Here is a 12,941-nt window from a genome sequence, read left to right on the forward strand (position 1 = left end):
CCTCTGGGTGTGGAAGTGAAGGCACCCCTGTGGCAGAATCATCAGCCATTTAGGCCCAAAGGGTAGCATTTACCCAAGGACAAGTTCAGAGGGTTAGGAAAGGACAGGAACGGAAACCAGAAACACAGGGAGGAAGTGGGACATTGAGGAAACTGCAAGGGAGGATTTGAAAAAGGAACTCCTTTCTGTCCCTCTCACTTCCCACCTATGCCCTGACTTCCAATCACATAAGTAAATAGGGCTTATCAGGTAGGACCACTGGCCATCTGTCACTTTTACCCACAGTGATGGTTTGCTAGAAGCTATGCCATCTGTATTTCAAATATCAGCAGGGTCACCCATGATGAGCAGATGTCCAGATCAAGACAGACTAGGAAAACAGATTAGGAAGAAAGTTCTAGAAAGGTCTACTTTCAGAAATTGTTGTTGTTGTTAGGTGCCATCTTGTCAGTTCCGATCCAGAGCCACCCTTGGCATAAACAGAACACAACATTGCACAGTCCTGCACAATCCTCACAATTATTCCTTTGTCTGAGTTCATTGTCAACCCCCTCCTTGAGGGCCTTCCTCTTTTTCGCTCCCCCTCCCCTTACCAAGCATGCTATTCTCCCAGGACTGGTCTCTACTGATAAGGTATCCAAAGCATGTAAGAAAAAGCCTTGCTCTCTTTGCCTCTAAGGAGCACTCTGGTCTTAACTTCTTCTGAGACAGATTGGTCTTTTTAGCAGCCCATGGTACTTTCAATATTCTTCTCCAGCACCACAATTACAATGCATTGGTTCTTCCAAAAATTAGGCAGTGAAAACACAGCAAAATAGTGTCCTAGTGGTTTGCTTTAGACAAGTCATCCAAGCCAAGCTCACTGCCATTGAGCTAACTCCAACTCACAGTGACCCTGTAAGACAAAAAAGACTGCCCCCCCCACCCCACCAGCATTTCTGAGACTGTACATCTTTACGATAGCAGTCAGCCTCATCTTTCTCCCTAAGAGCATCGGTGGTTTTGAACTGTTGACTTTGTAGTTAGCAGCCCAACTAGTAAACACCATTCCCCTAGAGGAAGACATCATGTTTGGGGAAGCAGAGGGCCGGCAAGGGCGAGGAAGAGCCTCAGGTAGATGGATTACCACAGTGGCTGGACGAGGAATTGAATGCAGCAGCAATCATAAAGACAAGACGGGGCCAGGCAGCATCCCATTCTCATGTCCATAATGTACCCCAGGCATTGGGAGTCAACTCAGTGCCATCTAGGTTTCTATCGTCACCAAGTATGAACATGAGCTCTTTCTTGTCCACCCTCCAGACTCACACTACTGTCATTTCTGTTGACATTCAGCCTTCTTCCTTCTCTCTGTTGTGTCTCCCATGAAATCCTCATGCCCACTTCTGTGCTGACTCTCTCTCTCTGAGAGGCATTCCGACAATCCCCTCCTTCTCACAGGCCTCTCAGGATGCTTCCCTCTGATAGCTGCATAACATACCCAATTGATGAACGCTCGAAGGGTTATCATTTCACCAAAGGGCCCCTCTCTCTCCCTTCTATTCCATCCTCACCACCCCTGGAATGCCTCTCTTCCCTTCTCATGAAGGTCTCTAAAGAGCACCCCATCTCCTCTTTCTGGCTCCTAATTTCCTCCTCGACACAAAGTCACCTTGCTTCGGCCCGCAAAGCCGCTCCAGAATCTTGAGAAAGTTGACAATGCGTCCTACAGACCCTCTGTGGTCCTCACTGCCCTGACCATTCTGTCTTTCCAAGAAGCGCAGGGCAGGCCTCTCCCTTGCCCCCAACCTGGCCTCTCCTCTCTCAGCCACTCCTTCTGCTCCGGTGGGCTTCACATCACTTCCTGCTCCTCACACTGCTTTGGGGCTGTCCCTGTGCTAAGCCTTCAGATCCTAAATCTTGACCCCTCTCCACACCTCTCCTCTGAGTTCCAGGTGCCTGGCAACCAGAACCTGGGTTTCTCACCGATTTCCAGGCAAACCTGCGCCTGCTAACCTGCATTTTCAAGATCGCCTAAAGAACCTCCCAATTGCCAACAACTCCTCCTTCCTCTTCCTCATGATGCATCTCTCAATTCCACTTCAACTCAACAGATGCTATTTCGATTGAGTTTGCTCCCACTGACTCTCACCTGTTTGGTTTATTATAATTCTGTCCTCATTACTGTACCTGCCTACAGACTCACCCTCTTGACTCCTTCTTTACATGGCCATCAGTGGGCTCAGACCACCTCTTTGCTTTTTTGCTTTGGTGGCTTCTCACTGTTTCTAGGATAGAACCTAAACTCTTTGGCATGGCCCACAGGGCCTCCAAGCGTGGTTCCCTATATCCTGTGCACTCTCACCATGTGTATTTCCCTGGAGTGGAGGATCTCCAGTGTCCAGAACACACACACATGCACACCATCCATTGCTGAAATGCCCCATTAACCTTCCCCAACCACAGGGTGCACCACGGCCATGCACGACAGCGTGAGTGCGCTCCCTGGAGTTGCGCGTATCTGATCCCCAAACTATCAATGGCAGCCCTGCCCTCCCTCTTGTTTACCCAAGTTCCTATTCACCCTTCAAGAACTGAGCTTCTCTAGGTGTTGTCTGAGGACCACCCGAGTTAGAAGTACCTGGAGTATCTGCTGAGAACACAGTAATTTCTGGACCCACTGAATGAGAATCTTTGATAAATGACTAAAAGGGCAGAGAAAAAACAACGAGGTTGTCTGTACTAATGGGTGCTTAATATCTTCATTTCCCCATCCATCTTTCTAACAAGTCTATGAAGGCCATTTTACAAATGAGACCGAAGTTCAGAAAGCTTCATTAACCTGCTCAAAGCTCTATAGCTGGCAAATAGGAATGGAGGATTTGGCCCCAGGGCATCAAAATTCCAAGCTCAAGTGCCTGTCTGGTACCAAGAATTGCCTCAATTCCCACTACTCCAGGTACAAGCCTCCCCCATGAACAGCACACTGAGGAAGAGCAGTAACCCCACCCTGCCTCCAGTCAACTCCGTGACCTTTTCCTTCTGGGAAAGAAGAGTCTCCCAGGGAATTTTCAACCCACTCCACAGAAGATTCTGACAGTGTCAACTGCCCCAGGCATTTGGTAGGTCTCCGTGCCCGGCTTCCAGGAAAGCCTGCACTCCCATTATCTGACCTAAACCCTCTTGACTTTTCATCTTAAATTCCTACTCAAGGTTCATCTGAGACAGGGAAATGCGTGGAGAAACTAGGGAAGGCCGCAGTATGGTTCTCAACGGAATCCCTGAAAGATTACTCCAGAGATTAATCTTTACTATCTATGCTTGTACCTCTTATAATTCAGTCATTACCTCTTTTAATGTTAGAATAACTCTGAGCATGTATTAGGCACATTTATTGTGCAAAGTATCTGTGTGAGCCCACCCACCCCGGATACGTGATGACAAATGGCATTTGTTTTTCTCTTAACTAGCACATTCCCGTGCCCCCTTCCCACGCTCTTGATCTCTTCTTCCAGACACGCACACAACATCTGCTTAGACGTGTGTTGGAACTTCTGCTAATCCCCAGAAAACCTGGTGTAAAACCTTTATCTTTTTCAGGAAGAGCGTGAAAGTGAGCGGCGTCAAGAGAAGAGATTAAAAAGGCAGGGGAACCGGACAGCCATGTCTGCAGAGCAACGCCAACAACGGGGAGGGAGGATTTAGACCTGCGAAGGAGAGGCCCACCCACATTCCACCACAGAGCGGTCCAGTGACGGAAACAGACGCTAGCCGACCCACAGAGCCCCTGCGTGAACACTAGCAGCCCACAGTCTCTCCGTTTCTGCTTTTCTGAGTGTGTTGCTATTATGCAAAACACAGAGTAGCTCTCATTACAAATGCTACCAGTGTAGTTTGCCGGCTGAAGACCAGGAGAGAGGAGGGACCTGGGCATTTATTTAACATCAACAACAACAAAAAAATTCCTCAAAACCCACTGCCATCAAGTCGATGCCAACTCACAGGGTAGAACCGCCCCTGTGGGTTTTGGAGACTGTAACTCGTTACAGGAGTAGACAGCCTCATTGTGCTCATGATAGTGGTTTCGAACTGCTGACCTTGCCTATTAGTAGGCCAACATGTAACCACTACACCATGAGGGCTCCTAGTTACTAGATAATGGAACTCAATGATTATCACTCGATATAACTTTATTGCTGTTCTAACTTCAGCATCAAACAAAAATGACACTTCCTATCTATCAGCTTCAAAGACCCACCATACTACAACCTTGGGGGATAGCTGTATTCTTAGCACAGTAAAATCTGATTAACACATCAGGCTTAAGGTTTCAGAGGGATAATGTTAAATGAGGACTCTTCCTGCATATTTGTGAGGGGGGCAGGAAGTGGTGTGGATTATATTAAAATAGGTGAAAATAAGTAAGATCGATGAGCACTGGGGTTAAACCATGGCTGCAGTGAAGTGAAAACCTTCGTGTAAGGGAACCGGCAGCCAGGGTCTCCTGGACACTAAGCCAGTTAGAGCTAAGAGGTGGAAGCAGTCCCAAACCCCCGCATGGTGCGCAACTGCAAAGACTTCAAATCGCTTTCCAAGCTGTGATTGTGTAGGCGCCTTCCTGTAAACCTGCCAGGAACACAGGGCAAGAATAAAACCATGCCCACCTGCGGATGAGAGGATTGTGGCTCAAAGGTGTGAGGCCATGTGGCCAAACGCGGCCACGGAAAGGGTGAAGCTGAAAGCAGAATTCGGAAATTCTAACCTCGAATGCAGACTATCACCATTCGTCTCTCAGTTTGTCATAGAGTGACTTGCATGTAGTTCGGTTACTGGAGCTGAGACCACAAGTATTTCTAATGCCCTCAGGATGACTCCTGGTAGACAGGTATCAGAGGACCTGTGAGACCATAAAGAAGGAAGAGGCTGTCCCGAAATCGTTGTCAGTGCTGTTGAGTCCCTTCCGATGCATCGCAACCCTACATACAACCGAAGGAAACACCGCTCTCTCCTGCACCAGCCCCACAGTTCCTGGGCTCAAGCCCATGGTTGCAGCCACTGTCAAGGGCCTTCCCCTTGATCATTGCCCACCTGCTTTACCTAGTATGATGTCCCCCTCCAGAGATGGGTCTCTCCTGGAAATGTGGCCCAAGAACATCTCTCCAAACTCAAAATTTTGAAAATTCTTTCAACCACTTTCAAAATTCTTTCGAAATTCTTCACATTGTAATTCAAACATATGGATTCTTCTCCTGTCTTTCCTTATTCAATGTCCACTTTCACATGCACATGAGGTGATTGAGAATACCATGGCTTGAGTCAGGCACACTTTGGTTCTCTAAGGTAACATCCTTGCTTTTCAACTCTTTAAAGCAGGGGTCCTTAAACAATGGCCCGCGGGTCCCATGCGGCCCACTGAGAGCATTTATCCAGTCCACCAGGTGTTTTTCCCCATTTGTTTTTACTTCAAAATAAGATATGTACAGTGTGCATAGGAATTTGTTCATAGTTTTGGGGTTTTTGTTAACTATAGTCCAGCCCTCCAATGGGTCTGAGGGACAGGGAATTTGGCCCCTGTTTTAAAAGTTTAAGGACTTCTGTCTTAAAGAGATCTTGCGCAGATTGATCCAGTGTAATGTATCATTTGATCTCCTGACTGCTGCTTCCATGAGCATTGATAATACATCCAATAAGACAAAATCCTTGACAACTTTAAACTTTTTTCCATTTATCATAATGTTACTCATCGGTCCAGTTGTGGGGACTTTGCTTTCCTTTGTAACGAGTTGTAATCTACACTGAAGACTGCAATCCTCAATACTCAGCGGCAAGAGCTTCAAGTTCCCCTCACTTCCAGCAGGCAAAATCTTATCATCTGAATATCACAGGTGGTTAATAAGCCTTCCTCTAACCCTGATGCCACAATCTTCTCCATGTTATCCATCTTCTATGATGATTTTCTCAGCATACAGATTGACTAATAGTATGATGAGAGGATACTACCCTGGCACACACCTTTCCTGATTTTAAATGATTCAGTTTTCTCTTGTTCCGTTCACATAACTGCCTCTTGATCCATGCACAGGTTCCACATGAGCACATATAGTGTTCTGGAATTCCCATTCTTCTCAAGGCTATCCATAATTTGTTATGATCTACACAACTGAATGCCTTGGAATAGTCAATAAAACGCATGTAAACATCTTTCTGGTATTCTCTGCTTTCAGCCAAGAACCATCTGACATTAGCAATGATATATCCCTTGTTCCATGTCCTCCTCTGAGTACAGCCTGAGTCTCTGGCAGTTCCCCATCAATGTACTGCAGCAACCGTTGTTGGATGACCGTCAGCAAAATCTTACTTCCATGTGATATCAATGATGTTGTCTATAATTTGAGCATTTTATTGGGTCACCTTTCTTTGGAATGGGGACAAATATGGATCTCATCCAGTCAGGTGGCCAAGTAACTCTCTTCCAAATTTCCTAGCATAGAGGAATAAACACTTTCAATGTTTTATCAGCTGGTTGAAACATTTCCATTGGTAGTCCATCAATTCCAAGAGCCCTGTTTATAGATAATGCTTTCAGTGCAGCTTGGACCTCTTCTTTCATTACCATTGGTTCTTGATCATATGCTACCTCTTAAAATGGGTGAGTGTCTACTGGTCCTTTTTGGTACAGTGACTGCATATTCTTTCCATCTCCTTTTAATGCTTCCGGCATCATTCAATATTTTGTCCATTGAATCTTTCAATATTGTAACTCAAAGCTTGAGTTCTTTCAGTTTAAGATATGCTGAGTGTATCCTTCCATTTTGGTTTTCTGAGTCTAAGACTGGGAACATTTCATTATAACTTTTGACTTTGTCTTCTGGAGCTGTCTTTTGAAATAGTCTGTTCAACTCTTTGACTTCATCATTTCTTCCACAGGCCTTAGCTACTCCACAAGTAAGAGCAAGTTTCAGAGTCTCTTCTGAAATTTACTTTGATCTTTCCTTTCTTTCCTGTCTTTTTAATGACCTTTTGCTTTCTTCTTCCACCTCAACCTGAACTTACATAAGAGCAACTGACAGTCTGTTTCACAGTTGGTCCCTGACCTGGTTTTAGCTACTGATATTGAGCTTCTCCATTGCCTCTTCCCACAGATATAGTCAATTTGATTTCTGTGTATTCCATTTGGGAATTCCATTTCTATAGTTGCCTTTTGTGTTATTGAAAAAAGGTATTTACTATGAAGAAGTCCTTAATCAATGTACAGATGTACTTTATACAATTGATGTATGTATATGTGTGGATTGTGATAAGAGTTGTATGAGCCCCTAATAAAATGTTTTTTTAAAAAGTCCTTAATCTTTCAAAATTCTGTCATGAGATCTCCAGCTTCACCTCTATCATCACAGCTGTATTTTCCAACCACTATTGCTTTCTCTTTGTTTCCAGCTTTTACTTTCCAATCACCAATCATTATGAACTCATCTTGATAGCATGTTTGACCAATTTCAAGCTGAAAATGTTAGTAGAAGTCTTCAATTTCTTCATCATTAGTTGTGTTGTCTCAATATCTTTGTATGTGGACAGATATTATCACAGACAGCACTGTACTTCAAGGGAGATCTTGAAATATCCTTTGTGTTAGTCTGGGTAGACTAGAGAAACAAATTCATAGACGCTCATATGTGTGTAAGAAAGAGCTTTATATACAAGAACAATTGAATATTGAGAAAACATCCCACTCAGTCCAAATCAAGACCATAAGTCCAATATTAGTCCATATGTCCAATACCAATCTATGAATTCCTCTTCAGACTCATGCAGCACATGTAATGACGCCGAATGCAGGAAGATCACAGGCCAGTGAGTGAAAAGTCTTATGGATCCAGTGGCATTGTAAGCATCTCAGTGCTGGCAGGCGTCTCCATGTGGCTCCTTCAGCTCCAGGGCTCTAGCATAGCTGCATGTGTCTTCTCAACAGGAATGTCTCACAAGGAGTGAGTCTGTGTGTGTCTGGCCTCCAGTAAACTATTTATCCCCTTCATGCTTCCAAATGAGGTCACCAAGCTGCCATCTGATTGACAGGCTAGACTCCACCCCTTCACTCTTAAGTCTCAAATTGGCAACAGATTATGTAACTACCACACCCTTTTGACAAATTAATATGATGCCATTCTTCTTAAACATGTCATTCCTGGCATGAGAAATCATATGATTTTCTGATTCAAAATGGCCAATACCATTTCAGTTCACCAACAGCTAGAATATCAGTCTTTATGCATTCCATTTCATTTTCCATGCATTTTCAATCTTCCTAGGTTAATACTTCACATATTCCACATTCTGATTATCAGTTGATATTTTCAGTTATTTCTTCTCATTTTGAGTCATGCCCCATTAGCAAATGAAGGTCCCGAAAGCTTTACTCCCAAAGACCTTAGTCTATCCATGTCATTATGGTCGACTCTTGGAGAAAGCATCTCTTCCTCAGTCAGATTGTGAATACTTATCTTCTGGCACCATCTCTGGCAAAGTTCTGCTTCTATTCACTAGATTTTCAGTATTTGACAATGGTTCAATGCTATCCATCAAGTTTTCAGTGATTAATTCCTCTGAAGTGGACAGTCCATTCCTTCTTCCTAGTCTCTTTTTAGTCTAGAATCTCTGCTGAAACTTTTTCACTTTGGAGGAACCTGCTTGTGTTTGAACTACCAGAAACATGCCAGCACCACAGTACCATACAAGCCACCATAGTATGGCAAAGTGACAGAAAGTGGTCACTCAGCGAAATTGGGCACTGAAAACCTTATAAATAGCAGTTGAAAATTGTCTGATATAGTTCCCAAAAACGAACCCCTCATGTTGGAAGGAGATCAACATATAACCGGGCAAGGGTTGCCTTTTCAGAGTCTCCCTTAATGATATGGATGGAGCAATGCTTTGGGGGCTTTCTCTTGCTGATTAGGGCATGACTCAAAATAAGAAGAAACACCGTCATACATCTATTAATATGTGAAAAGTATGAATCTAGGAAAATTAGAAGTCAGCAGAAAGGAAATGGAATGAATGCATATCAGTATCCTAGGCATTAGTGAGCTGAAATGTGCTGGTATTGCTCATTTGGAATCTGGCAATCATATAATATACTCTTCTGGAATGACAAATTCAAGAATGGTGATACAGTCACCATCAAAAAGAACATTTCAAGATCTATCTTGTAGTACAATGCTGTCTGTGGTAGGCTGATATCCATATGCCTAAAAGAAAGGCCAATCAGTACAACTATTAGTCAAATTTATGCACTAATCTATAAAGTCAGTGATGACTTTTATATATAATGATGAAGAAATTGAAGAATTCTACCAATCACTTCACTTGGCAATTGATCACACATACAATCAGGACGCATGGATAAATGTTGATGTTTGGCATGTGAGCATTGGAAACAAAGAAGGATATTTGGAAAATATGGTCGTAGTGATAGAACCAAAGCTGGAGATTTCATGGTAGATTTTTGCCAGATCTGTGGCACTTCTTCATTGCTAATACCTTTTTCTCAATTATGAAAATAGGGACTGTACACATGGGCCTCGCCAAATGAGTTACACAGGAACCGAATCGACTACATCTATGGAAAGAGATGATGGAAACATTCGTTATCATCTGTCAAAACAAGACTAACTGTGAACCATTAATTACAAATATGCAAGTTCACAGAGAAGCTGAAGACAATTAAAACAAGTCCAGGAAAGCCAAAATATGATCTTCAGTACATCCTACCTCAATTTAAAGGTCATCTTCAGAATAGATTAGACACACTGAACGCTAATGATACCAGATCTCTTGTGACATCAAGAACATCAATAAATAAGGAAAACAAACCATCATTTAAAAGACAGGAAAGAAAAAGCCAAAGTATATGTCACAAGAGCTCTAAAATTTGCTGTTGATAAAGAGGAGCGAAAACAAATGGAAGCAATGATGAAATAGAAGAGTTGCTCAGAAAATTTCAAAAGGCAGCTAGAGAAGACAAAGTAAAGTATTACAATGAGATGTGCAAAAACCTGGAGTCAGAAAACCAAAAGGGGAGAATATATTCTGTAGATCTTAAGTTGAAAGACCTGTAAAGAAGAAAGTCAAGAAAGAGTAGAGGATTCCTTAAGCAAAATACTGAACAATACAAGATGTATCAAAAGAAAATCATCAAGGAACAAAAAAATCATATGATTGTGTGCTCACCTCTCTGATACGATTGCTGAAGACAAATGGGTGCATAAACAAATGTGGCAAAGAAAGCTGATGGTGCCCAGCTATCAAAAGATATTGTGTCTGGGGTCTTAAAGGCTTAAAGGTAAACAAGCGGCCATCTAGCTCAGAAGCAACAAAGTCCACATGGAAGAAGCACACCAGCCTGTATGACCACGAGGTGTCAAAGAGATCAGGCATCATCAGAACAAAAAATCATATCATAGTGGATTAGGTGGGAGAGGAGTGCGGAGTGGAGACCCAAAGCCCATTTGTAGGCTACTGGACATCCCCTTACAGAAGAGTCTCAGGGAGGAGACAAGCCAGTCAGGATGTGATGTAGCAATGATGAAACATACAACTTTCCTCTAGTTCCTAAATGTTTTCTCTCCCCGCACCCCCTATCATGATCCCAATTCTAACTTGCAAGTCTGGCTAGATCAGAGGATGCATACTGGTACAGATAGGAACTGGAAACACAGGGAATACAGGGTGGATGATCCCTTCAGGACCAGTGGTATGAGTGGTCACACTGGGAGTGTAGAGGGAGGTGGGTTGGAAAGGGGGAACTGATTACAAGGATCTACATGTGACCTACTCCCTGGGGGATGGAAAATAGAAAAGTGGGTGAAGGGAGACGTCGGACAGGGCAAGATATGACAAAATAATAATTTATAAATTATCAAGGGTTCACGAGGGAGGGGACAGTGGGGAGGGAGGGGTAAAATGAGGAGCTGATTCCAGGGGCTTAGGTGGAGAGCAAATATTTTGAGAATGATGAGGGCAATGAATGTACAAATGTGCTTTACACAATTGATGTATATATGGATTGTGATAAGAGTTGTATGAGCCCCTAATAAAACGGTTATTTTTAAAAAAGAAAGAAAGTCAAAGGAAAACACAGTTATTCTATCATAAAAACCTTGGTAGAGGTTCAGCATTTCAGGAAGTAGCATATGATCAAGAATCAATGATGTTGGAGGAAGAAGTACTACCTGCACTGAAGGAAGTGTTGCACTTAGCAAATCTGCTGCACATGATCTCTTTAAAGCAGTGACGAGCAAGGACGTTGATGACTAGGGTACACCTGACCCAAGCCATGGTATTTTTCAATGTCATCATAGACAATGGTGGTGTATCCAGTCACCATACTTCCTCAAGCTGCATGCTGAGCAAATAGTTGGATAAGCTGGACTCTGTGAAGAAGAATTCAGCATCAGAATTAGAAGAAGGCTTATTAACAAACTGCAATATGCAAATGACATAACCTTGTTTGCCCAAACGTGAGGGGGACTTTAAGGCACTGGCTGATGAAGATCAAGCCTTCAGTGTAGATTCAAACCCAATGTAAAGAAAAGCAAAATCCTCACAACTGAACCAACAGACAACATCATTATAAACAGATAAAAGAGTGAAGTTGGCAAGGATTTCATTTTGCTGGGATCCAGTGCTCATGGAAGCAACAGTCAAAAAAAAAAAATCAAAGGACGTATTGCATTGAGGAACTCTGCTGTACAAGACCTCTCTAAAGTGGCGAAGAGCACGGACGTTGAAGATAAGGTGCATCTGACCCAAGCCCTGATGTTTTCAATTGTATCGTATGCATATGAGCCTGGGCAAGGAGTAAGGAAGACTGAAGAAGAAGTAATGCATTTGAATCATGGTGTTGGCAAAGAATACTGAAAACACCATGAACTGCCAGAAGAACAAACAAACGTTTCTTGGAAGAAGTACAGTCAGAATGCTCTTGGGGGAGACTTTGTCTCACATATTTTAGACATGTTCTCAGGAGAAGCCAGTCCCTGGAAAAAGACATCCTGCCTGGTAGAAGGTCAATAAAAAAAGAGGAAGCCCAGCAAGGAAATGGGTTGACATGTGGCTGAAACAACTGGCTCAAGCACAATAGTGAGTGGGAGGATGGCACAGGCCTGGGCAGTGTTTCATTCTATTGTGGCAAAATTGGTACTGACTAGACGGGACCTCACAACAACAACATTCATCTATGAATCTGAGACAGGAAGTGTGATGAGAGACCACAGACTGAGGTCTTGGGGACAACATCCTGTGGAAGTGACATCCAAATGGAAACATAAAGGGCACACAGGAATAGTGACTCCAATGGAAAGAAGAGGGCATTCAAGGGTGTCATCCGTATGGTACCGGGAAAATAACATGTGTGGTCAGAGGCAGGAGAGGAAGAACAGGGAAGTAGAGAAACCCTAGCCTCATACCCTCAATCATGGTAACCACCAGGATACTGGTCTTCACTGCTTCCTAAGTGCTAGCAAAGATGAGAAATCCACATGGCAACCTCACTAGACTGGCACATTTTACCCAATCCTATGCTTCCCTTATTTTCTTATGCCAGTAGAGAAAAAAAATTTTCCCCAAATGGTAGATCTTTAGGTATCAAAAGGCCAAAGACTCGTCAAAGCATTATCTAACAGGCGAAAGTGAGACTACCACCATGCTGAGCAAGAGTAGAATGCGTACATGAACTGTGATAGTCAACAATGAAATGCTTTAAGTGATGAGAATAAAAGGATACCTGCTGGGTATGGAAATGTGTAGGAACAGAACTTTTGTTATGCTTTCAAATTGGTATCAATTCAAACTAGACTAGTGGGAATTTAGGATAAGCGTAACCCCGATGAAAATACCTAAAACATTTACACTAAATGAAAAGAGAAGGGAACCACATAGCTCTTTTCCCCCCTTCGTCCCCCACC

This window comes from Tenrec ecaudatus, chromosome 4, assembly GCF_050624435.1.
Source record: "Tenrec ecaudatus isolate mTenEca1 chromosome 4, mTenEca1.hap1, whole genome shotgun sequence".
Lineage (NCBI taxonomy): Eukaryota > Metazoa > Chordata > Mammalia > Afrosoricida > Tenrecidae > Tenrec > Tenrec ecaudatus.